The sequence below is a fragment of the Pan troglodytes genome, chromosome 3 (assembly GCF_028858775.2).
Source record: "Pan troglodytes isolate AG18354 chromosome 3, NHGRI_mPanTro3-v2.0_pri, whole genome shotgun sequence".
Lineage (NCBI taxonomy): Eukaryota > Metazoa > Chordata > Mammalia > Primates > Hominidae > Pan > Pan troglodytes.
Window position 1 is genome coordinate 150,914,248 of NC_072401.2, and position 25,136 is coordinate 150,939,383.

General features: G+C 37.5%; 2 long non-coding RNA genes across 2 annotated transcripts in view; one reads left to right on the forward strand and one right to left on the reverse strand.

Annotated features, from left to right (window-relative positions):
• Window positions 1-18,004: 18,004 nt before the first annotated feature.
• Window positions 18,005-24,117, forward strand: LOC107974024 (uncharacterized). The gene is made up of 4 exons (XR_001716591.3): window positions 18,005-18,107; window positions 18,622-18,756; window positions 21,950-22,016; window positions 23,844-24,117. It is a non-coding gene; the product is annotated as an uncharacterized LOC107974024 (long non-coding RNA).
• Window positions 18,097-25,136, reverse strand: part of LOC134809812 (uncharacterized) — a 49,417-nt gene continuing 42,377 nt past the window's right edge. The window contains exon 3 of the long non-coding RNA XR_010156352.1: window positions 18,097-18,174. This is a non-coding gene — a long non-coding RNA (uncharacterized LOC134809812). The remainder of the gene's footprint in view (window positions 18,175-25,136) is intronic.

Consider the following 25,136-nt stretch of genomic DNA (forward strand, 5'->3'; position numbering starts at 1 on the left):
ATAAAGGGTATTCAATTAGGAAATGAAGAAGTCAAATTGTCCCTGTTTGCAGATGACATGATTGCATATCTAGAAAACCCCATTCTCAACCCAAAATCTCCTTAAGCTGATAAGCAACTTCAGCAAAGTCTCAGGATACAAAATCAATGTACAAAAATCACAAGCATTCTTATACACCAATAACAGACAAACAGAGAGCCAAATCATGAGTGAACTCTCATTCACAATTGCTTCAAAGAGAATAAAATACCTAGGAATCCAACTTACAAGGGACGTGAAGGACCTCTTCAAGGGGAACTACAAACCACTGCTCAATGAAATAAAAGAGGATACAAACAAATGGAAGAACATTCCATGCTCATGGGTAGGAAGAATCAATATCGTGAAAACGGCCATACTGCCCAAGGTAATTTATAGATTCAATGCCATCCCCATCAAGCTACCAATGACTTTCTTCACAGAATTGGAAAAAACTACTTTAAAGTTCATATGGAACCAAAAAAGAGCCCGCATCACCAAGTCAATCCTAAGCCAAAAGAACAAAGCTGGAGGCATCACGTTACCTGACTTCAAACTACACTACAAGGCTACAGTAACCAAAACAGCATGGTACTGGTACCAAAACAGAGATATAGATCAATGGAACAGAACAGAGCCCTCAGAAATAATGCCGCATATCTACAACTATCTGACCTTTGACAAACCTGAGAAAAACAAGCAATGGGGAAAGGATTCCCTATTTAATAAATGGTGCTGGGGAAACTGGCTAGCCATATGTAGAAAGCTGAAACTGGATCCCTTCCTTATATCTTATACAAAAATTAATTCAAGATGGATTAAAGACTTAAATGTTAGACCTAAAACCATAAAAACCCTAGAAGAAAACCTAGGCAATACCATTCAGGTGGGAGGTGATTGGATCATGGGGGCAAATTTCTTAGGAATGTCTTAGCACCATCCCTTTGGTGCTGTCTTCATGTTAGTGAGTCGCTTCTAGCATGATCTGGCTGTTTAAAAGTCTGCTCTCTCTCTCTTATTCCTCCTCTGGCCATGTGAAAATCCTGTTGTTTCTTTGCCTTCCTCCATGATTAAAGATTCCCGAGGCCTCCCCAGAAGCCAAGCAGATGCCAGCACTGTGCTTCTTGTACAGCCTGCAGAATCTTGAGCCAATTAAACCTCTTTTCTTTATAAATTACACTGCCTCAGGTATTTATTTATAGCAATGCGAGAACTGCCTAATACAGAAAATTGATACTGAGGAGTAGGACATTTCAGTATAAAGATACCCAAAAATGTGGAAGCAGCTTTGGAACTGGCTAATAGCCAGAGGTTAGAAGAGTTTGGATGGCTTGATGGAAGACGCATAACTTCCTAGAGACTGATTAAATGGTTGTGACTAAAATGCTGATAGTGATATGGGCAGTGAAGTCCAGGCTAATTAAGTCTCAGATGGAAATGAGGAACTTATTGGGAACTAAAGCAAAGGTTACCTATGTTTGCGAAGGCATAAGCCTTAGCAAAGAACTTGGCTACATTCTGTTCATGCCCCAGGGATCTGTGGAAGTTTGAACTTGAAAGTGATGACTTAGGGTATTTGGCAGAAGAAATCTCTAAGCAGCAAAGCATTCAGGATGTAATCTGACTGCTTCTGAAAACCTATGCACAGATGTAGAAGCAAAGAAATGACTTAAAGTTGGAAATTATATTTAAACAAGAAGCAGAGTGTAAAAGTTTGGAAAATTTGCAGCTTAGCCATGTGGCAAGGAAAGAAGAAGCATTTTTAGGAGAAGAATTTATGCAGGCTGTGCAGGAACCACTTGCTAGAGAGATTTGGATAACCAAAAAAGAGCCAAGTGTGAATAGCCAAGACAATGGGAAAAAGGCCTCAAAGGCATTTCACGGACCTTTGCTGCCCTGCACAGTCTCAGGACACTGCTTCCAACATCCTGGTTGCTCCAGCTCCAGCCTCAGCTCAAAGAAGCCCAGTTACAGCTTGGTCCACAGCTCCAGAGGGTGCAAGCTGTAAGACTTGGTGGCTTCCATGTGGTGTTAAGCCTGAGAGTGCACATACTGCAAGAGTTGAGGCTTGGCAGTCTCCACGTAGATTTCAGAAGATATATGAGAAAGCCTGGGTATCCAGGCAGAAGGCTGCTGCAGGGGCAGAGTTCCCACAGACAACATTTACTAGGGCAATCTTTTTAGATTACTAAGTCTCAGGTATTTCTTTAATAGCAATACAACAGCCTAATACAGTGACTGTATTTGAAGATAAAGATTTTAAAGAGATAACAAAAATAAAATGAGGTATATAGTCTAACTGGTATCCTTATAAGAAGAGGAAATGTGGAGCCACAAAGAGACATTGAGACATTAGAAAAGTGGTCAATGCAGAGAAAAGACCACGTGACAACACAGCAGGAAGCTGGACATCTGCAAACCAAGGAGAGAGATCTCAGAAGAAACCTCCAGAACTATGAGAAAATAAATTTCTCTTGTTTAAACAACTTAATATGTGCTATTTTGCTATGAAAATCCTGGGAAACTAATACAGCCTCTATCTTCACTACTAGCCTTCAGGATAAGAACTAATCCTTTTTTTTTTTTTTTTTTTGAGACAGAGTCTTGTTCTGTAGCCAGGCTGGAGTGCAGTGGCACAATTTCAGCTCACTGCAACCTCCACATCCTGGATTCAAGCGATTCTCCTTCTTTAGCCTCCTGAGTAGCTGGGACTACAAGAGTGTACCACCATGCCCAACTAATTTATTGTCTTTTAGTAGAGATGGGGTTTCACCATGTTGGCCAGGATGGTCTCGATCTCCTGACCTCATGATCTGCCTGCCTTGGCCTCCCAAAGTGCTGGGATTATAGGCATCAGCCACCGCGCCTGGCCTAGCATAAGAACTAATCTTATTTTCCTTTTTAGACCTTAGGACTCTTATTCAGCATACCCCCTCCAACCTCCATATAATTTTTTCATCTGACTAATGTTACAAATGTCTAGGATTCTTTACCAGAAGAATGAAAGAACAGGTGAGAATAAATGTTTGCACACAGGTATAAATTATGTTTCTCCCCAGTGTGGATTGGACTACATTTACAATTCCAAGGTCAAAAGTTAGTTACTTTGTATCATTTATTTATTTTCACCATCCAAATCTCTTTCTTCACACGTTTTTGGGGATAATTGTTGGGTGGTAAGAAATTTGGCAGTGCTTGTAGCAAAAAAGTAGAACTCTAGTGACTTAATTGGCAAAAGATAAAAACTGATGTCCAAACTGATTGACTGAGGGCTTCAAAGTTATCATGTTTGAACATGCTCCTTTCAGAGTGACACTGACAAAGGCATCATTATACTTTCAATTTAGGTGTAATCGGAAGTTGAGCTCCTTCCTCAGGTTTCTGAGTGTGGCCAGGACTGGCGCTCTCTTTTCCCTCTCAAATTCCTCCTTTTCTTAAGGAAAATAAATGTGTTTACATGGGCAGACACTTTCAAGTTTTCTCAGTTCTAGTTAAAACATTTCAATTTAATGTTGCCATACTTTAGCAAACAACAACATAGCTAGGCAGGATGTGATGAATGAAGCCACCTAAATATTTTCTGTCAACTACCTTTACAGCATGATGCGCATTAAAGGGATCCCATGCCTTGCAAACAGAACTGTAATTTCAATTGACTTACATTTTGTGGTTAAGAACATGACTTCTGACCAGCCTGAATGACATAGCGAGATCCTATCGCTACAAAAATTAAAAAAAAAAAAAAAAACTAGCCAGCATGGGGTTGCATGCCTGTAGTCCCAGCTACTCGAGGGGCTGAGGCGGAAGGATTGCTTGAGCCTGGAAGTTCCTGGCTGAAGTGAGCTGTGATTGCACCACGGCACCCCAGCCTGGGTAACAGAGTGAGACCCTGCCTCTAAAAAATAAAAATAACGAATAAATAAACAACAAATGAAAAAAAAAATGACCTCTTACCAAATGATTATTTCAGCTTCTAGAATAGCCTCAGTTCCTAGCTAGTGAGGAAAACAATAATCTCACTTTTGCACCTTGTAGGCTGACACATCTTACTAAACCCTGAGGACCTTTAACAGACTTGAATTGGATTTGAACCACTTTTGTCATTACATGGTGAGAGGTTACCATTTGCCATAACTTTATTTTTCTTTAATTTTTTTATCTAAAGTCACAGGACTGTTTCTTCACCAGGAAATTTCTGAGGGGTTTGATAAATGTAGAGTGACCTGAAATAGCTCAATAAACATACTTTTTGTAATGACTAAAGGAGATTTTGACTCCCCGCCCCCCAGGGGATTGAGTTAGGGCTAGAAAGAAGAGTATGCTGATGCAGGAAAACCTTTTCTGTCCCAATAAGCCATTAGTGTTCACTTCCAAGCCTCCCAGGGCAGCCAAGCACTAACAAGCAATGACAACCTTAAGACCCTCTTGCCTCCCCATTTATTTTCAGCAAATCCTTCTACATGCTCTGCCTTTTATTTTCTGGTCTTCTATTAAAGAATTCTATACAAATCTTTATACTGCAATGTTATTTCCAACTGTAAAAAATGTTTATTAGAGAGTCACAATTCCATATGCATCAGAGTCTAATTCCCCATATTCCCAATTCCACTCTAGACACTTCCTTTCTCCTGGATTTGTGGGCTTTACTTCTCTCGACTCCTTCTCCTCCCTTTCTTTCTGCCACCTCTTCCCTGTTCCCTATCCAGTGGGAGAGTAACAGGGATCCTATGAGAGAAGGACTCATAAGGCCAGGAGACTGAGCGAGTCTAATGATAGAAAGTTGCGTGGTATCATGGCTCCTCCATGTTTCAGTCTTCAAATAACCTCAAAGCTATTATTCTGATTTAGAATACACTATATTTAGAATTAGTTTTATTTCTGGAAACTATGCAAACAAAGACATTCCATTTTTATGGCGATATTCTAGCCTTCTTTTTTATGTTTATACAGAATCTTGGTAAATTTTGCCAAAGTGTCCCTATAGCCCCTTTATGTCTTAAAGGGCGCCAAAGAGAAGGAAAAAGAGATTTGATTTGTTACCTATTTACTTGTTACCCAAGAGGCAGATCTAGGACCACAGTGAGAATATTATTGAAAAGATTTGACTTAATTTGAATCCAGGGAGGGGAAGGCCCAAGGAGAAGCTATGGACTGTCAATATATTTCACTTGTGACATACCATTTTTTGAATGTGTCCTTTTCTGAAAGTTCTCAGCTCTTCCTGAAATAAGCCAATTTTGTAAGAACAAGATGAGTTTCTCAGATTTTTGTTAGTTTCAACTCTTTGGTGAAAACTGAGTAACATATGAACAATTCCATCTTTTCAACTATTTGATAGGCAATGCAGGCCCCAAAATATTCAGAAAAGAGGAAGGGCACACCCAACAAAAGAAACACTCCTTCCCTGCTAAGATCAGAATTGGCTGGAGAGTGAAACCACAATGATTGCTGTTACAATGCCATATGGATTCAAGTCTGGTCTATATTATAAATGCTGAGGGAGTCTTAACCTCCTCCTAAGCCCCCCAGCCTTCTGTCCTTGACTGGAAGCCAAGGTTTTGCTGTACATTTTGAAGCATCGTCCAAGTATTCTCCTGCTCTCTTGCCTGTAAAGAACAGAGGCTGTCTTGGATAACGTGTCCATGAGAGAGTCCACCCTCACACACTGTACAGTCCAAGAAAGATATGTCACTATGTATATCCACAGCTCTTACAAAACCACACAGTCATGCTGTATGCAACACTCTTCTGCAGGACAAAAGGTACTGGAACTTTCCATGTGGGAAGACATGGTCCTGCTGTTGTAGAGATGGCTCAGGGGGATAAGGGAGGTACCGGAGGTGAGGATATGAGGCTATGAGAAAATACCTCCAAAGAGAGAGGCCAGAACTGAGATGTGTGACGCTTTGGCCCACTTTATGCACAGCTGTGTTATAAATGTGATGAACTAGCATTTCTTGGATCATGTTCAGCCTGGGCCATGGGACAGCAAAGGTGGGAATAAAAACAATGTTACCTTAGGCCTGCCCTCCCCCAGGATGTGTATATCTAAGAGCTGAAAATTGCTGAGATCTGTCTTCACAGCTGCAAGGGCTTAGAATTGTATGAATATAATATGTATTTTGTAACTCCAAGTTCCTAGTTGTCCATAATTTAGAAGGAGAGGATCTCTCTGAGTCCCTATCTGTCTGTCTGTCTCTGTCTCTCACATCTATTTTAGGACTTGTTAGAGAAGAAAGTCCTTAAGCCAGTTTAGATGTCCTCTTGAGATCATGAGGGTAAGAGGGTGGTGGTGATTTTTGGTGGTGACTTTGTCATAGGCCATTCATCCGTTCACTCCAACAATCATCAAATAATTGGCCTTATATTTGGGTGAATCTCTGAGTAAACTGCAGTCAAACAGTTCTCGGATTGCAAGAGGCTCTATGGGCATTCCTGCTCCACTGGAGAACTATGTTTGAAATTAACAAAATATATAGGCATCTTCTAAAATGTCTGCCTGCCCTGTATCCCCGATATTAATTCTCTCTCTGTATCTATATGCCTTCCTTGTTAGATCATAACTCTACAGAAATTATTTTATTTTTCATCTCAGAAGACATGATTATATTATAGGAATAGAGGCCAAATTACTAGTGGGGAAACTGCGTACTACCAAAAAAGAGTGAACTCTTACAGCCTGGCCACAGGGCAGGGATGGGAAATGCAGAGACAGACTAAGGTTTACACATCTCACTTGGCTGCCATCCTCCTGAGAAAAACAGTACATCCTCTATTGATTTCCATGTCTCAGTGAACCAGATATAATTATAAATATGAGGGTGGGAAAGACACTAAGGAAACAATTTTGAGAAGAAACAGACAACTAGTTCTGTCAGATGAAAGTCTTCCCATGTGAAGACTAAGCAAGCAGGAGTAGCAGCTGATGGGCAAACTTCCCTTATATTTTGTAGGCTGCATACAGGCACATTCTCTAGGTAAAATTAGGTTTAACGTTTACATCAGTTGGTGCCTGTTTGAGCTTTAGTGTTGAGCCTAAGTGAAAAGGCTGACTCTAGGGATTATATAAAAATGTTCCAGTCAAGTATGATGAACTAACTTCCTCGTGTTCAGAAAAAGAGTGAATTGGCTTAGAAATTACACTCTAGCCAGAAACCTATATCCTTAAATAAGCCTTTGGTCATACTGTTTACATTCATTAAAAAACCCCAGTATTACTGGGGACTAAACCTAATATATTAGATACGATAAAAAGAAAGCACAGAAAATTTTTGGCAACCTCAGCTGAAGAAGCAAAGATACGAATAACTTTCCAAATTCTTGAGATTGAAAGGACATCAGTTTCATCATTCATGGGCCCTTCCTTTAGAGAAGGGAACCCTGAAGAGGGCAACACAAGTTGGTGGCCACAGAAGATCCCTGGAAGCTAATGCTCTAAGAAAGCTTGTTCATAGAACATCAGTTTCACTCTGTCATAGAAGCCCAGACTATGGCACCAGCTACTTTTCTTAAGTCATGTAGAAAACCACACCCAGTTGCATCTATATTCTAGAATAAGTAAATTAAAATTCTCCCTTCCAGCTAATAAAACTCCAGTGGGGACTTAATCCTTTTAGTGTTCATTACAGGATGCATAAAATGAGAACAAAACTTTGTAGGAAACTGATAGAGTCTCAAAATGAGGGCCTCTCCATTGTTTCAGAACCTAGAAGGGCTCATAGTAACGCTCGTGAAATGAAAGTGAAATTCTAATGGAAATTTTCTAGTAGCAATAAGATAAATTGAAAGTGTTCTCTGTCCTTTTATTCTCTTTCTTTTGGGGCTGAATCCATTTGACAAAGAAGTGTGTGTGTGTGTGTGTGTGTGTGTGTGTGTGTGTGTGTTTACAGCAAACTTTTAAAAAATTAATTCTAAAAATTTGGGGAAGAAATAGAAGTAGTTAAGAAGCAGCAGGAAAACAATAGAGTGAACTGTGGGATACAGTTTGTGCCAATGTCAGCACATACATTTTTGTACATGATAATTTGAAAAATAGTTTATAGTTCTTCAACCTAACAACTGAGACCCCACACACTGCAAAATAATCACGCTACTGAAGCAAACAAACAAAAACTGCTACTGAAAAATAATCACCTTTTACAAAACAGTGGCCCAATATTAACAGAAACTGAGGTCAATTTAAGCACACAATATTTTCACAGCCCCTTCAAAACCAAGCAAACTTATCCTCTTTTTTAAATGGTAAAGTTGAAAGTGAACCTCATTTGAACTATTGCCCCCCATATCAACAATTCAATTTCCAAAAGCTACTGAGACATGAGTTCCTTTTTTTTCTTCCACTGCTTTCTCATCCTCCAAGTTGTCTTTTATTCTACAAGCACTGTGACTGTTAATTTTCTTTACTCTCTCATTAAAAAAATTGGTTTTCTCAAATGTTTTTACATAAAAAGAGCAGTGGAAACTCATGTTTCTTGAACTTGGCTCATCTTAATTATTTTTAGTCCTACAGGGCTTCTTTAAGTCTATAAGAGTCAATAGATTTCCAAATTTTTTTTTTTCAAACTCCATCATCTGTTTTACTCCTTAGTTCCAGGCACTTTGAAAACTCTAACTTTGATACTAGTTGCTTTTTTTTTTTTGGCTGAACTTTTCTCCCATTATCATGCATTCCTATTTCATTTCCATTGTTCCTCTCATGGCCTAGTCTTTTTCTACTTCTCTCTTTCCTCTTTTATCTTTCTTTTTTGGTCTACACAGCTGGGATCCATTCTAAGCATTTCCAAAATCACTTTTACCCATAATTCTTTTCACAGATTGTTAGCCTGTTGGAGAGGTGAGAATAGCCTTTGAGGTATAATCAAGATTTCATAAACAGTAAGGAACAGTTTGTCAGTCTTTCTTGATGAGTGGGCTAATGACTCTTTTTAAGGCTGAATTAAATACTGCAATTGTTAATTAACTCTCTTGATAAGAAATAACTCAAGGAAAAGCATGACTAAATAAAGCCGCAGTATGCCCACTCTTGACAATACAGTATTCATCTCAAGGTTTTTGCCCTCGTTGTCAAACCTCTTATAAGAACTGAATTTATTAAAATTTCAAACTTTATAAAACAGTTTCCTTTCTCAGGATGTAGGACTTACTGGTGACTAAAGTGGAAAAATGCTAAGAAACTGAGGAAGGACATTTTCATATCAGGAGATTCTAATAGGGAGAATGATTTTTCTCTTAGTCTATGACTCACACCAATGCCAAGCTTCTGTAAAAATGGGAAGTATATTTCTTAGCCTTAATTTTGTAGCATGAGTTTATGAAATACATAATGCAGGAATACTAAAGGTGTCTAATTTTTTCTCTAATTCCAAGAGAAAGAAGAAAGCACAAGGATACAACATCTAGATATGAAGTGGAGCCACCCAAAGTGGAAGGAGCTAGTGTCCTTAAAGAATATTTAACTCTTAGTCTCTCCCTACCCTGCGAGCTCACTGAGAGAAGGGCCTGTAATTTATCCATTTTTATGTTTGGCATACCTGGCACGGAGCCTAGGACATTGTAAGTGTTTAGTACATATTTGTTGAATAAATGAGGATGACTGCAAATATTAAACATTTTAAATGAGCACAATCTGAAGTGGATATATTGGAAAGATATTTATTTTTTGGATTATTAGCTTTATAAGGAAAAACTATTACTTATTTAGGTTATATTCCAAAATACCAATTTTGACTTTGTATACTGTGGGTGTTTGGGACATACATTATTTAAAATTAATTGTCATAGAGGATTCATTCAATATCAACTTCCATCTTTTCCTGATGAATGTGTTGAAAGCCTCTCTTTGTGTGTTTCTCAGTAAGTTCCCTAAGGAAAATTGGGTTAGTGTCAGACCTTCTAAGTCACATTTAAACAATCATAGAATCTTAAGACTCTTGTCACTGACTAGTGCTGCAGACTAGCAGAAGTAAAGTTAAGATGATACTCTGGCCTTCTAATTTGAGGACACATCTTTATGATCCAAACCACCCCTGCATTAATGACTCAGAATCTGTTCTGGGTTTCTGAAGATTTCATAGCATGTATACATCTGAAGTTCACTATAAACCCACACATATTTTTCCGAGGGATTAACCTTCATTGAAAAGCAAAAACACTCTAAACTTTTTAATATAATTGAAGTCATTGAAGTCATTAAGGTTAATTTTTAACAATTATAGGATTTCCAGGAAGTCTTTTGAGATGTATTTTGCCAAGAGCAAACAAATTTAAACACCCAAAGACTCATTTTTTTTAGTTCAAAACTACAGACCCCATTAAAGTGGGTCAGCTTCTAAATTTGGCAAAACTCCATTTCCTAGTTCTCCAGAAATGAGTATCAATCACCCCAAACAAGCAGCCAGCTACTAATCAGCAACCACACAAATGAGTCTCATTGAAAATACTTAAGCTATTTCATGTGTCAAGTTAGAAAAAGCTGGGGAAAAGCTTTTCCCCTTTTGATTAAGCATCACAAATGAGCATTTCATTTAAGCAAATGCTTTCTGCAACCTAATTTGGAGAATGCACAGGACAGCAAAGTTTTTACTGAGAATATGGGAGGAAACATGGAAAGAAACATGAATATACTCATGGATGTGCTACCTTGGGATAAGTGAGTATCTATCACAACTAAAATGACAGTTAATCTTTACAAAAGGGATATACATATATATTTTAACCAAACATTAATCCTTAAAGAGGAAAAGAAAAACATGCATCGTTTAACAGGCTCAAGAAAACACCATTTAATCAAAAGTGGTGCTAAACCAAGCATTCCTACATAGGGACTCCCCCCATCCTCAAGAGATATGTAGATAGAAAATCTAGGGGGGTTGCAGATTTAGATGGGAAAAAGGTACATTTTATTTTTACTAACCTATAACTTAAATTTAGACATTTCCTACCATTATGAATGCAGACAACCCAATACATTCGTATTAGTAGTATCGATGACTTTGTCTCCAATAGAAATAAGATATTTACATAACACAGTGTATTTATTATAGATACTTAGAAATTTTATTCTCATTCCTATTTTAATATTGTGGTAGTCATTAGACCAACTGTTAGATTTTGCTTGTTATTTAATGTTTAAATAAGAAATATTACCATAAATGTTTTCTTAATTTTTTGACACCATTTCAATATACTGGTTTCCTTTATATTTTAAGCATTAAAAACATTATTCCAAGCCAGTATTCTTTAGCTTCACCCATATGCAAAAGGTAAGAATTTTAACTGTAAGAGTTTGAAAAAGAGTCATCAACATATTTTGTTCATATTTGGGATGAGTGTTTAATTCAACAGACACTTTGGCGCATTCTCTACTCTCTTTACGAAATTATGCACTATAATGGGAGCTTAATGGCCATACACTGATAAATAATAGTTCCTTGTAAGCTAACTTGCTGATGTACATTAGCTAGATATATTATCGAAGCAATATATACTTTGCATATTTTGGAATAGGGAATATTCTTATAGACTTTTACTCATTAGCTTTGTACTAGCTATTCCTCAAACTTGACAAATTTTTGTATTTATTGAGGCAATTTATTCAGCTAGTTCTTCAAAACACAGGATTTAGGGAAATGAGGATAAATCACTTCTTGATTTTATGGTAAATGAAAGAGGCCTAATTACTTCATTTTTATGTATTTTTTACATTGTACTGCTATAGTCTGTATTCTTAAATAGTGACTACACTTTACATATTGACATTAACATATTATGAATTCTATACTACTTTATTTATTCATCTATTCTGCCATGCTTGGAGCCCATGGCATAAAGTTGTGTTAAGCATTGGTTCTTTGCTTATCCTATCATTTTGTGGAGTTCATTTCCTGTGGCCTTTTCAACATGCAATAAATTATGTCAGTGCTTTCAATGTTAGGAATTACTAAAAATATACTTTTAAAAATGATTACATGTTGGAATTTTTAGAAATAGAATAACAAGACACCTTGGACATTTTACATGGATTAATGAAGTGAGGTTTGCCTTAATGGAAGAAGCAATCTCTGCATATGTGTGTATGTGTGTTTACTACATCTTCTTAATCTCATTCATCCCAAACCATTTTCAACACTTTGCTCCCCATTCCCCATCTTCCAACACCTTTCACTAAATATTTTGAGAGGCAGTGGTAAGAGGGAGATGAAAAATGAAGAAGCAAATAAAAAAGGGGTAGTAGAGTCATTTAAAATATATACATATATTCATAAAGAAGAAAAGTACTCCCTAAAATTAAAGCACCATTTTCCATTAGTAGGCTACTTTTCCAGCACTGAAGGAAAAAAACCGTCTTTCCTCCTTTCCTTTCTTCCTTTCTTTTTCCTTCACTTCTCCACTCCTTCCTTCTTTCCTTCCTTCCTTCCTTTCCTTTTCCTCCTCCTCCTTATTCTTCGTTTTCATCTTCTTCTTTTTCCTTTCCTTTCTTCCTTTTTCTTTTCCTTTCCTTTTCCTTCCCTTCTCCCTTCCTTCCTTCTTTCCTTCCTTCCTTTCCTCTTCCTCCTCCTCCTCTTCCTTCTCTTCCTCGTTATTCTTTGTTTTCATTTTCTTCTTCTCTTTCTTTCTTTTTCTCTATTTCTCCCTCCCTTCCTTCCTTTCCTCTTCCTCCTCCTCCTCTTTCTTCATCTTCATTTTCTTCTTCTTTCTTTCTTTCCTTTCTTTTCTCTATTTCTTCCTTCCTTCATTCATTTGTTCTTTTTGTTCTTTCTTTCTGTCTTTCTTTTTCTCTTTTTCCTTCCATTATATTTCTTCTTTCTGTCTTTCATTATATTCCAGGCACTGTTTTAAGTGCTGGGGATGAACAAAATTAATGAGAGAGAGAAAGAAACTTGCTCTCAAGTAGCCTACATTCTGGTTGCAAGGATAGCCAACACACAAAGTAATTTAAAATAAAGGATAAAGTTAAGCATCAAGTAGGAATACCAAGTGTGAAAGACTTTTAACATTAGTGATGGTTCTTTTTTTAAAAAGCCACTTTTTGAAGCATAATTGACAATGAACGCTGTACATATTTAATGTATACAACTTGATGAATTTGGAGATAAATATACACTTGTGAAACCATCACCATCAATCAATGCAATAAACATGTCCATCACCTCCCAAAGTTTCCTCCTGCCCTCCTAATTAATTAATGTGTGTGTTTGCAAATAAGACCATCAGGGAGGCCAATATGGCTGGAAGAATCAGAAAGGTAATGGAGTGAAGGAAAAATCACATAAGATGTTAGGACTATGACTTTTACTGTGACACGAGGAATTACTGGACAGTTTTGAACAGAAGGGTGACACGATTTAACTTACATGTAAACATTACTGATGATTGTGATGAGAGTAGACTGCAGGGGGTGTGGTCGGTGGGAGGGAAGGGTGGAAACATGGAGATCAGTTGGGGGCAATCTGTGAATGCCCATGAGAGGTGGTTGTGGCTTAGAACAAATGGTAGCAGTTGTGAATAGAAGTGGGTGAGTTGTTGATGTATTCTAAGGTAAGCCAATGGGACTTGCTGCCAATTTGGTTTAGGTTATAAGAAAAAGAAAGTATTTAAAGATTACTAAGATGTTTGAGGCAGAACAACTCGAAAATTGAAGTTGCCATGAACTCAGGTGGGAAAGCATGTTTGGGGGCCGGTGTCTGGACATATTTAACATATTCAGTTTGAGCTGCTTCTTACACATCCAAGTGAAGAATTCAAGTCAGGAGCTGGATATAGGAATTTAAATTTCGGGGAAGGGTCATGCTGGTAATATGAATTTGGGAATCATCAGTATATAGATGATCGCTAAAGACCTGGGTCTGGGTGAGAGTAGGGGATGGATGTAAATAGGAAAGACCATAAAAGAGAAGAGGCTCAAGTTCAAGGCCCCATAAGATATGGTGGAGATAAGGAAGGACTAGCGAGAACCCTGAGAAAATCCAGGAAGGTAGGAAAAATGCCCGGCAATGATTCCTCCTTGTGCTTTTCCATCCCCTGATATGGAGGGGCTGTACATGTTAGCAGTGACAGTCTAGTCCTGGAAAATACAGTGGGGATGATGTTGTTTAGTTCAAATGTGTTTAAAGATGCTGAGAAGTATACCATATGCAGTCCACTGATATTTTTCTTCGAATTGAATTAAGACTTCCTGGCTACAGAACACTAAAAATATATCATGCTGAAAAATGGACACAGGGAACACTCTGTGTGTGTGTGTTTTTCACAGCTTTCCGTGACATTTTAACTAAGTGTAGAGGATATTGTTCTGCTTTTCATTACACTTGGTATGGCTAATGCTGAATGAGTGGGGGTTACAGTCATACCATGTGACAGATTGCGGTGTCATAGGCACACTGCAGGGATGAGCAGAAGGAAATGTGGCTACAAGAGATCAACTATTGATTCAGCTGCACATAGCGTGGTAGAGTGGAAATGTAAATTAAGAAAGTTACTCATCAAAATAAAGCTTCCCTTCAGGTTGTTTCTTTTTCACCATTACCTCAAAGTATGCATATTTTCTCAGTTCAAGCTATCTCCACCACTATTGGAACAATCAGTTATATTTGCAAAAAATGCCCTTTTCATGTTATTTTGTGGAAAATCAAATTCAACAAAGGTTAATTTTAGTTTGGGAAAAAAACAATTTTCTCAGGAAATCAAATAATGATAGCTGCGAGTGGAAAGGAAGTCTAAGGGAAAGAAATCAAGAGCATAGATTGCTTATGTAAAACTGGATTTAAACTTTGGAAGCCAGATCCATTTGACTGGGGGAAAACACTAAATATCATTGTAAGATAATAGCCTAGATGTGACCTTTGGTGGGGTTTGCCTTGCTTGTGCCTTGGGAGGTATCGAGTTCTTTTCTCTGAGGAATAGCACCTTCCCCTGAGACAGATCGAGGAAGGCAAAAAAAAAAAAAAAGGCAAACATCGAATGTCTCAGTTCTTCCAATGGTATATAAATCACTGTGCCTGGCTTATTTAAATAAAAATGTAGAGATGGGTCTTGCTGTGCTGGCCAGCCTGGTCTTGAAGTTCTGGCTTCAAGCAATCCTCCTGCCTCAGCCTCCCAAAGTGCTGGGATTACAGGCATGAGCCACTGCACCTAGCCTTATATGAGTAGTCTTAAGAAGAAAAAAAAAAACATGTTTTGATAGAAGAAGTGCAAATTTTTAACTAAAATGAGTTTATGGAGATTTTGTGAAGTTACTTGCTCTTGCTTTCTCTGGCCCCCACTCTGTACTTGGCAGCCTGCAGACACAAACCAAGGGAGCAAGTGACTTCACTTAGATGCAGAGGGAAGTGCCTCTCTCTCTGTCATTCTCTCCCTCTTACTGTCTCTTTCTCTGTCTGTCTGTCCATGTGGCTGTTGCTGTGTCTCTCCGACTCTGTTCTGTCTTTCTCCCACAATCTGTTCTCATCTTTCCCCTGCAGTTATATTATCAACTTTAGAATTAACTGATTTTTTTTTCTAGATGAGATTTTTGGATAGAAATGTATAATACAAAACAAGTTATATTACTTGCTTCTCAGGAGGGGTAAAAATACATTTCTTAGGCCTCATTTCATATTCATTCAAGGGAAAAAAATCCCATCTAACTGATTTCTGTTTTGTGCAGTAAACACTTGTTCTGGCGAGTGTGCACAGGATGATGTTTGAATTCTAAGGTTTAGGTATACCAATCTGTGAGATAAAGGATAATAACAAGAACCTCTAAACCTACATTTTCAAAATTCACTTAAATGAGTTTGTGATGAGCATTTTTCATCTTATTCTTAGATATTGCTCTTGATAAATATTAAATAAAATAAGAAAAATTGAGCTAGACTCCTTATAGCCTCCCCTCTTATGGAAATACAATGCCATAAAAGAAAGTCAAGAGTTTTTTAGCTTCATCTGCACTCTTTCAAGCAAAAACAAAGAATTAATAGCAAATTAAAGGAATTAGCAGGGACATCAGACTAACTGCATAGAACCTCTTTTCCTTTTCTTTTTTTTTTGTTTCCTTTTTGTTTTTTAAAGTATTGATTTAATCCTTTGAACTCCATGATAAAATTAGGTCAATGACAGGTGATAGAGTTTAATGATGTGGTCAAAACATCCTAAGGAAATAAAAAGTCAAAAATAATTCAACTTGTGTTGAAGATTTATAGCTACTGACTTTGTGGCATTGAAGAAAAACCCATTAAGCATTTACTGCATCTCTTTTTCTCCCTGGAGGAAAATAAAGTATTTATCTCTGTGTACCATGATTAGAGAATTGTCACCTTTCAAAAACAATGTCTTGTGTCCCCAGAGCAGGAACATAGCAAGAAAATCACAGAGCAGTTTCTTCTGAACTTCTTGGGAATCATATAATCATGCCTTTACTGAAGTATTTCCTGTAAATACGCAGAAGTGCACATTTATTGAATGCCAATAGGTGCCAGACACTGAACTGCACACTTGCCTTACTTTCAGCATTTCAACAACCTCATGATATGTTTTATTACCGTCATTTTCCAGATAAGCACAAGTTTCAGAAAATTTAAATGATTTCTTGGATGTTACAGTTTGAAAAGCTGTAGAGCCAGGATTAGAACCTAGACCCATTCAACCATGATAAATTATTTAATGTCTAAAATTACTTATATAAATTGATGTGTGTGTGTGTGTGTGTGTGTGTGTGTGTGTGTGTGTAGGCAACCAATGAACCAATGCAAGCCAATCAAAGTGGAGGAAGAGAGTATTGTTCTTTAGTCCTAATGAATGGAAGTGATATTACACTTTCTGAGTTATGTCCTCAATGAAAAATGAGAAAAAAATCTTTTTCTTCTCTTATTGTCCAAACCTATGGACTGGAATGCAGCTATGCTGTTGAGTAATCTTCTACTATGCATATAAAGGCAATTCTTTAGGGACAGGAGAGGAACAAAATTAAAATATTTCAAGCTCTTAAAGCTTTTAAGCCGTCTTCAGAGGCCTGGAGTCTTATTCAAAATATTCCTGAAAATTTAGTTTGGATTTTCATTATATCAGACTAGAGCATATTCTACCTAATATAGAGTTGAAGACAGATTAAACATTTATCTAAACTACAGTTAAAGGGCTAGAAAAATAATAGAATAAAACTGAAAAAGTGGGAAAAAATAATAATAAGTGTTAGTTATCTACAAATGTGTAAATTAACAAAAGGTACTCATCTATAAATGAAAACCTAAACAAATCTATAGCAATTAAAGATATTTAATCATTAGAGAAAAAAATCTACATACAAGAAAAGCAACAGGTCTATAGGTTTTAACTGTTGTGTTTTAGAAAGTTATCAAGAGATAGATAACACTTTTCTTATAATACTTCCCCAGGATTTAGAAAAAATGTTAAAGTTTCTCCACTAATTTTATGAAACTAATATGAGATTGCTAATGATGCTACAAATACAATAGAACCAGGAAAATTATTGGGCCTTATCATTTATGAAATAGATGCCAAAATAACACAAAGATAGTAAACTGATTCCTACTGTGTGTGCATGTGTGTATATGCAAGGTAAAACAATTTCATAACTAAATATGGTTTATTCTGAGAGTAGTAAGAGGATATAAATTTAGAAAACACATTAATGTAATGCACCAAATTGACAATAAGAAAAACATTGTATCAATGAATGCAGCAGCCATTTAATAAAATCCAAAAATCAACATATGAAAGAAACAATGAACAAAAGTAGTAATAGAAAGTCAATTTCCTAACCTAATTATTACTAAAAAGCAAGCAAATACAGTGATGGCAAACCATTAGAAACATTTCCTACCTTAGTTTTTCCCCCACATATCTGCCTTGAAGCGTAAGTTTAGTCAAATGAATACAAGTACAAGTTCTATGCTGCAGCTTCCAGGAGCCTTCCATAATACATACCTGGCCCATGATCTTGTTCTTTCTTCTTGTATTCTTCTTTCTTCTTGTTGCTGCTGATGTGCAGGATGCCATGAAACAAGGGATGCCAGGGTGGAAAAGGAATGAGTGTTTAACAACATATGGCACCATATCAGCCCCAAACTGATGGATTCCACTCCTCTTGAAATGTAAGAAAGAGAAACTTCCACTTCGTTTAAGCTGCTGTTACCATGATTGCTTCTTCTCAACACTGTACTAGAAAGTGTTAGCAAATGTAGTGAGAGAAGAAAAAGAAATGAGATAGAAACTATCAATAAATAAATTGATTTTTAAGAATTATATGACTATATACCTAGAAAATCACAGAGATTTAAATTACAAATCAACTAGCTACAATTTCACGTCCATATAATTTTCAGAAATTAAAAGTGCTGGTAATACCAAGTGTTCATAAAGCAATGGATAAATACAACCCCTTTTATGTTGTTGGTGGAAGTATAAAATTTTTAAAAACTATTATAGGACAATGTGTAGTTAGAATTCTTTTGACTATAGGCATCAGGAACCTTATATAAAACTGACTTAATTACCATGGAAATCTACTGTCACCATTAAAATCAGGCTTATAATGAGCAGGGGCTCTACAAGTCTTCCAGAATCCAGTCGTTTCTAATTCTCATTCTGCCATTCTTAATACCTCAGCTTAGATCACAGACTGGCCTCCTTCTTGGTGTCAGCAACATGGATCTTATCCAGCCAGACAATATCCAGAAGAATATAAAATCCCTATCTTCCTGTGACACAGGAGTATGGAAACCATTTCCAGACCTATCTTTGGTGAGCATTGATTATATGCCTATTCCCAAATCAATTACCTGCAAAGAGAATAGATTAGCATATTAATGGGAACAAGATTTTTAACAGGTAAAATTTAGAGACTAATTCATTAAAAGTAAAAGGATAAAATCATGTATTGTAGAATTATCAAAAAATAATACATAATAATACCAATAAGAGCACTAGGTAACATTTACTGAGATATTACTATATGCCAGGCACTTTCCTAAGCACTTGCCCAATAGGTATTCATTTTTCCATGCAAAGCCCAGTGGGGGTTAGACATTTAAAATGAGACAGCAATTTCACACTATTTCAAATGCGTAAGACTGACAAAAATTAAAATGTCTAGTAACAACTAGTGTTGGTAAATATATGTGTATGAATATATACACACATACATATGACTATATGCACATATGAAATAACAGCCTCATATACTACTTATAAAAGTTTAATGTTTCAGATGAAAAATATTCAAACATGAAGAAGTTAATTTACTTGCCCAAAGTCACAAAACTAGTGAATGGCAGAAAGAGGATTTGACCCAGATAGTCTATAAGTAGTTAAAATAAATAACTAGATTCATATGTATCAATGCAGGAAATCTGAAAAATATAATCTTGAGTAGATGGTAGCCCTTCACCAGAAAAGGAAATGTATAAAAAGAGCATGTTTGTCAAGGGGGAGAGGATTGTTATGAGTTCATTTGGGGGTAGGTTTTATTAAGGATATAGAATATTGGGGGCAATGCCCCACATTCAAATATGCAACTATCCAGGAGGCAACCAGATATAAAGTTTCTAAAAAAGGTGTTTGTATCTGGAGAGTTGAGTATTATAATGCAGTGGCTGAAATTGAGCAAGTAGATTTAAAGTGAATGAGCAAGTAGATTTAAAGTGAAAAGAGAGAAGTAGGAAAGAAACAGCATTGACATTCAGGGAGAAATAAGACAGAAAAAGGGCCTATGAAAGAATACAAGAGGGGTTACAGAAGAGATTGGTATCCCAGATAATAACTAAGGGGTGAGATTTACAAAGATTATGGCTAATAATGTCAAATGTTGCAGAGAGTAGTGAAAACACTTGGCAATTAGTGTATCAGTGAAGACCTTTCTGAAACCACTTTCAAATGCAATTACAGTTAGAAGCCTGCATCAGTGCCTTAAAAGTTCATAGGGTACGAGTAGGGGGATATGTGAAATGCAGACTATTTTTCAGAGAGGCATGATTGGTGAATTAAAAAGGAATATTAGAGCATTAGCTAGAGAGAATTAAGAGTTTTGTTGTTGCTGTTGTTTTCTTTTATTTTGTTTTGATTTTGAGACGAAGTCTTGCTCTTGTTGCTCAGGCTGGAGTGCAATGGTGCAATCTCGGTTCACTGCAACCTCCACCTCCCAGGATCAAGCGATTCTCCTGCCTCAAGAGGCTGGGATTACAGGTGCCTGACACCACGCCTGGCTAATTTTTTGTATTTTTAGTAGAGACGGAGTTTCATCATGTTGGCCAGGCTGGTCTCGAACTCCTGACCTCTGGCGATCTGCCTGCTTCGGCCTCCCAAAGTGCTGGGATTACAGGCATGAGCCACCGCACCCAACCAGGAGTGAAGAGTTCTATAGAAAAACATGGTAATATTTTCAGCTTGTGTGAAACAGTCAGTAGAGGAAGAGATTTACAATACTGGGGTGATGGGAAAGAGTAGGACTTATAGGAGCAACATCTGGGAGAAGATGGGAAGTAGTAGATCAGGCACACAGGTGGAGAACTTAGCCTTGAACGTGAGAAGTAATGAGGAAGAGAACAAGGGATCTCCCAGATGAGAGGGGAGACAGATGGAACGCAGAAAGGAGAGCAATGAGTTTTATCCTGCTGTGTTTCCAATCAGATTTTCCCCGAAGGGATACTTGGCCAGGAAAACAGGAAACAGACAGGTGGTCTAAGGTCTGTAGGGTAAAGTTAATATATAGTTGCTTGATTATCCAGTCGAATTGTAGGACCAAAGAAGAAAAAGGAGTAGATTAAAAGCAATTACTGCAAGTTTATGAATCACATCAGTTGTCCAGACACAAGTCTGACCTAAATCTTTCCCTCCCTTAGTGAATGGATCTGGAGTACTGCCTATATGGAGGCCATTCTAAACTCAGCACCAACAAACTAGACCAGAAAAGAGTGAAAGAAAAGTCCCCCAGGATGTCAGTACCAAAAGCCAGCTAATGATCATCTACACAAACCCTCTTTCACATAGGAGAAAAGCAAATCTCACTAGGGTACACAACAGCCCACTATCACTGAATTATGGATTGGTGATGACTATGCTTCCTTTTTATCCCTTTAGCACTTATGAACTTCTGACACATTCAATATTTTTCTTCTTTAATTCATTTATTACCTCCTCCCATGAGAATGCGATCGCCCTCGGAAGGATTTTTGTCTCTTTTACTTACTGTTGTTACCTCAGCCTTCAACGTATGTCTGGCATTTAGAATGCACTTGATCATTATTTGCTGAATGAATGAATTACATCTTCTCCAGTATACTTTTTACTTCCCTATTATACTTTCCATGCAGAGCTCTTAGAAGCGAAGTTGATAGTTGTAAAAACCACTTCCATGCAAATACATTTTTCATAAACTCTGCTACCTTACTGGGTACATAAAACCCCAAGGTTGTACAGAATTCAAATCTAGGACTGTCTGGCTTCAGAGTCACATATTGGATGAATTCGACCCATTCAGTTAGTTTTCTCTGAAAAGAAAACTAAAGAAATTTTTGTGACAATCACAAAACAATGACTTTTTCTTAAAAAAGTAGGAAAGATAAAAAAGAAGGAAAATGGAATCAGTATTATAGGAAAAACTCTATAGAGTTTACACAGCAGTGAGCTTCCTGATGTATTTTTTCATATATCTACATTTATATCTTTATCCACACTCTTATGTCTATGTTATAATACCCAAGAGAAATATGGTGGAAAGAATTCACTGGGCCTGTTGCTAGGTGAGTGTTAAGAAAATTGCAACTTCGTATGACCCTTCATCTGCTGGAGGAGATTCTCTATTTTTCTCTTTTTGTGTGAAAAAAGATGAGGATGAAAGACTATGGAGTTGGTAGCTACAAAGAAGAGAGTTGGTAGTTCCTAGGTGTATGAGAGAGGCTTTTCCTACTCTCTCTGAAGTGCAATCTATTTTTTTCAGGAGTCATTTCCAGGGAAGGGAAGGAACAACACACTGAATGAGGACATGTCCATCTCAGGGGAGCCAGGTACAACCACAGAAGCAGCTTATGTAACAAAGGGTTCATTTGTGGAATTAGTTAAGGAATCAAGTTTTATATTTGTGAGAGATGCAAGTGAGCTTTTAAAGATTCATATTGCCTGGGACTTTCCAGTATCATTTTGCAACCCAGATCCTTAATGGCAAATGTATAGATTAGTAGTGTGTGTGAGAAATTTTATACATGTAATAAGACATCAAATAGGATATGTATTTCTAAAGTTGCTGTTATGATCCAAAACCAAGACCCAATGTACCTCATGTTCTATGTTCGGGGACCCCATCATCTTCCTAGCAGGGATTAGGGGGAAGAACCTGTTTAGAAAATGTGTATCCACCAACTCCTTCCACTTGCCGGCATCATCCCAATCAAAGCAAGAGGAAGGCTGATTGGGGAGAGAGGCATTAAGATTTGGGGAGAGAGTTGAGTTTGGGTATGAAATGAAAGTACTGTTTCTCCCCTTTTAATGTAAAGGGGGAAACCTCTAAGAGAATCACGTAAAGATTGACAGGCCCTGCAAGAGGAACCTGGCCAAATGTGCGCTGAGCAGTAGAACACAAAGCTTCTCTTTTGTGCCATCACTAATGCTGAGTACATTCATAAAGAGTGGGTTCTGGAAGAGCATTGAGAGTCCAAACTGTAGAACTTTATCCTTTTCAGTATCCTTCTTCCACCAGGAGGAAGAAGAACTGTGTCTCTGAAGTTTGGGAAGTATACGTAGACATGGAGTCTGGCCTTGAGCTTTCTGAAGTAGAAAGGCCCATGTCAGCAGCCCTTAAAGGGACAGGGTGAGGTGTACTCGGGGGAAAGATGGTAGTAACCATACTCCTCCCAATTTTCCGTGATACACCACAGTGTAAAAGAGGACCCCAGTGGTTTCCACGGCTACACAGAAAATTCATGGAGGGTAGCAGAAGAAGATGAGCCGTGGAGCTGCCAGGTGGCTGCCAGTCCAATCTTTTAAGGTTCAATTTAGGGAAAAGGTAATGATGCCTAATCTTCTGTAAAAGGAAAACTCCCCTATGGGGGTACCTGTAAGTATGTGGGTAAAGGCCAGCTGATAGAATGTCAGAGAAAATGTCGTGCTCCCATATGACATGAAGGGAAATACTCATTTTCTTCTCAAGCCCTAATCAGCAAGTATCTCAATTTTCTTACTTTCTTTTCATCAAAATAGGAGAAGGATATGACTTTCTTTGTTGTTATCATAAGTGAGAAAAGATACAGAATTCAGAAAAAAATAGCCAGAGAGTACCAAATGCCTAAGGAAGAGAGAGATTAAGTAGAGTTTTGGGATCAACAAAAATAAATAAGGAATTCTCAGAATACTAAGCAATTAATGGTAGAAATCTTTAAAAAAATTTTTTGGATAAAATAAAGCTCCTAAGGAACACTGTTGAATAAAGGCTTGGTACATAAGCAGAGAATCAGGATCATTTATAAATAATAACAAAGACTCAGATACAAGTAAGCAGCAACCCACAGCAGATAAGTGTGGGAAAATCATGGTGTAGGAAACACCAAATAGAGTTAGGAGAATTGGGATAATGCAAGAAGAGAAATCAGGCCAGGACCTATGGTACATTATATTTTCCAAGGATGGACACCACAATATACTTCATCCCCCATGCTCCATTTACAATGGCATTGACCATCCTTCTATCAAGTAGTGGGATCCCTGTCCACAGCACCCACCTCCCCTAGGACCCAGGCAGACCTTTATGACTGCTTTGCTCAATAGAATACAGTAGAAGTAATGCTTTGTAACTTCCAAGGCTAGGTTATAAAAAATTCTGTTCAACCTTGCTCTCTTAGGACTTTTTCTCAGTAAGCCCTGATAACTTGATGTGAGAAGGCCAAGAAGAAGCCTATGGAGATGCCCACAAGAGGAGACTAAAGCTGAGAGAAACTGAGGCCCCTGGCCCTAGAGCTTTCACTGAGCTCCAGCTGACAACCATCATCAAATCACCAGCCATGTGACTGTGCCATGATGGGAGGGAATCACCCAGTGTCCAAATGATCTGATGCCACATGTAAAAGAGAAGAGCCTTCCCCTTTGAGCCCTGCCCAGATTGCTACTCTGCACCAAGTAAGTGGTGGCTGTTATCTTAAGCCACTAGCATTTAAGATTTTTTTTTGGGTGCAGGGTGGGAGTTGGTGTGACATAGCAATTGATGACCAGAATAGAACCAAAAGGGGATTATTTACTTAGCCAGAGTTACTTAAGAGATTTCTGCTGTTCCTTTGGCCAAGAAATTGAACATTTTTATTAGTACTACATTTTGTATTATGTGAGTTCTCCATGATATGTTACCTCCTTAATAAAGTATGTGTAGAGCATTTTCACTTCATTGTGTAGTTCAGGTCATCTCTTTAATCCTCTCAGTAGTCTTTATTAAATTTCGAATTAAAGAACAGTTTAGTTTTAGTTCACTGTATGGAATGGTCAATTTCAAATAACAACAGTGATCGAGAGCCTGTTGTTCAAAAGTGGTATGGCATGTGAGCAACACTTTTTTACAAAATTCTCATTTGCCTGGGCTATGTTTTGACTAAGTGAGTGGCATACCAAAGTTGTTAAGAACTGATATGTGGGCGAAATGACACTGCCTGAAATTTCTTTCCCAAAGCAGAGTGGTACATTTACAAGAAGTATAATCCAGAATCTTCGTGTAACAATAATTAGTATGAGGATGCATTAAGTTTGTGTATGTAAAATATGCATAGCACATACATTATTCACTTACCAGTAGGTCAGCAAAGAATTATTAAATGCAATTGTGCTCCAATATAGAACTAGACCTAGGAGATATAGCAGGGAACAAAACACAGTGGCCCCTGATAGGACACTCAGATGATAAACGGATATATACAGCTCAGAATGTTGAGAAGTATACAAAAAAATGAAACTGGTAAACAGGATAGCATATCAAGGTAGGATGAGGGTGGGTAGGCAAGGCTACTATTTCATATCAGATGTTCAGGGAAAACCATCTCTGGTATGATAACCTTTGAACCTACATCTTCTGGAAGGAAGAGCAAATGAAGTAGCTACCTAGGAGAAGGGCATTTCAGGTAAGCAGAACTGCAAGTGTAAATACCAAGAGT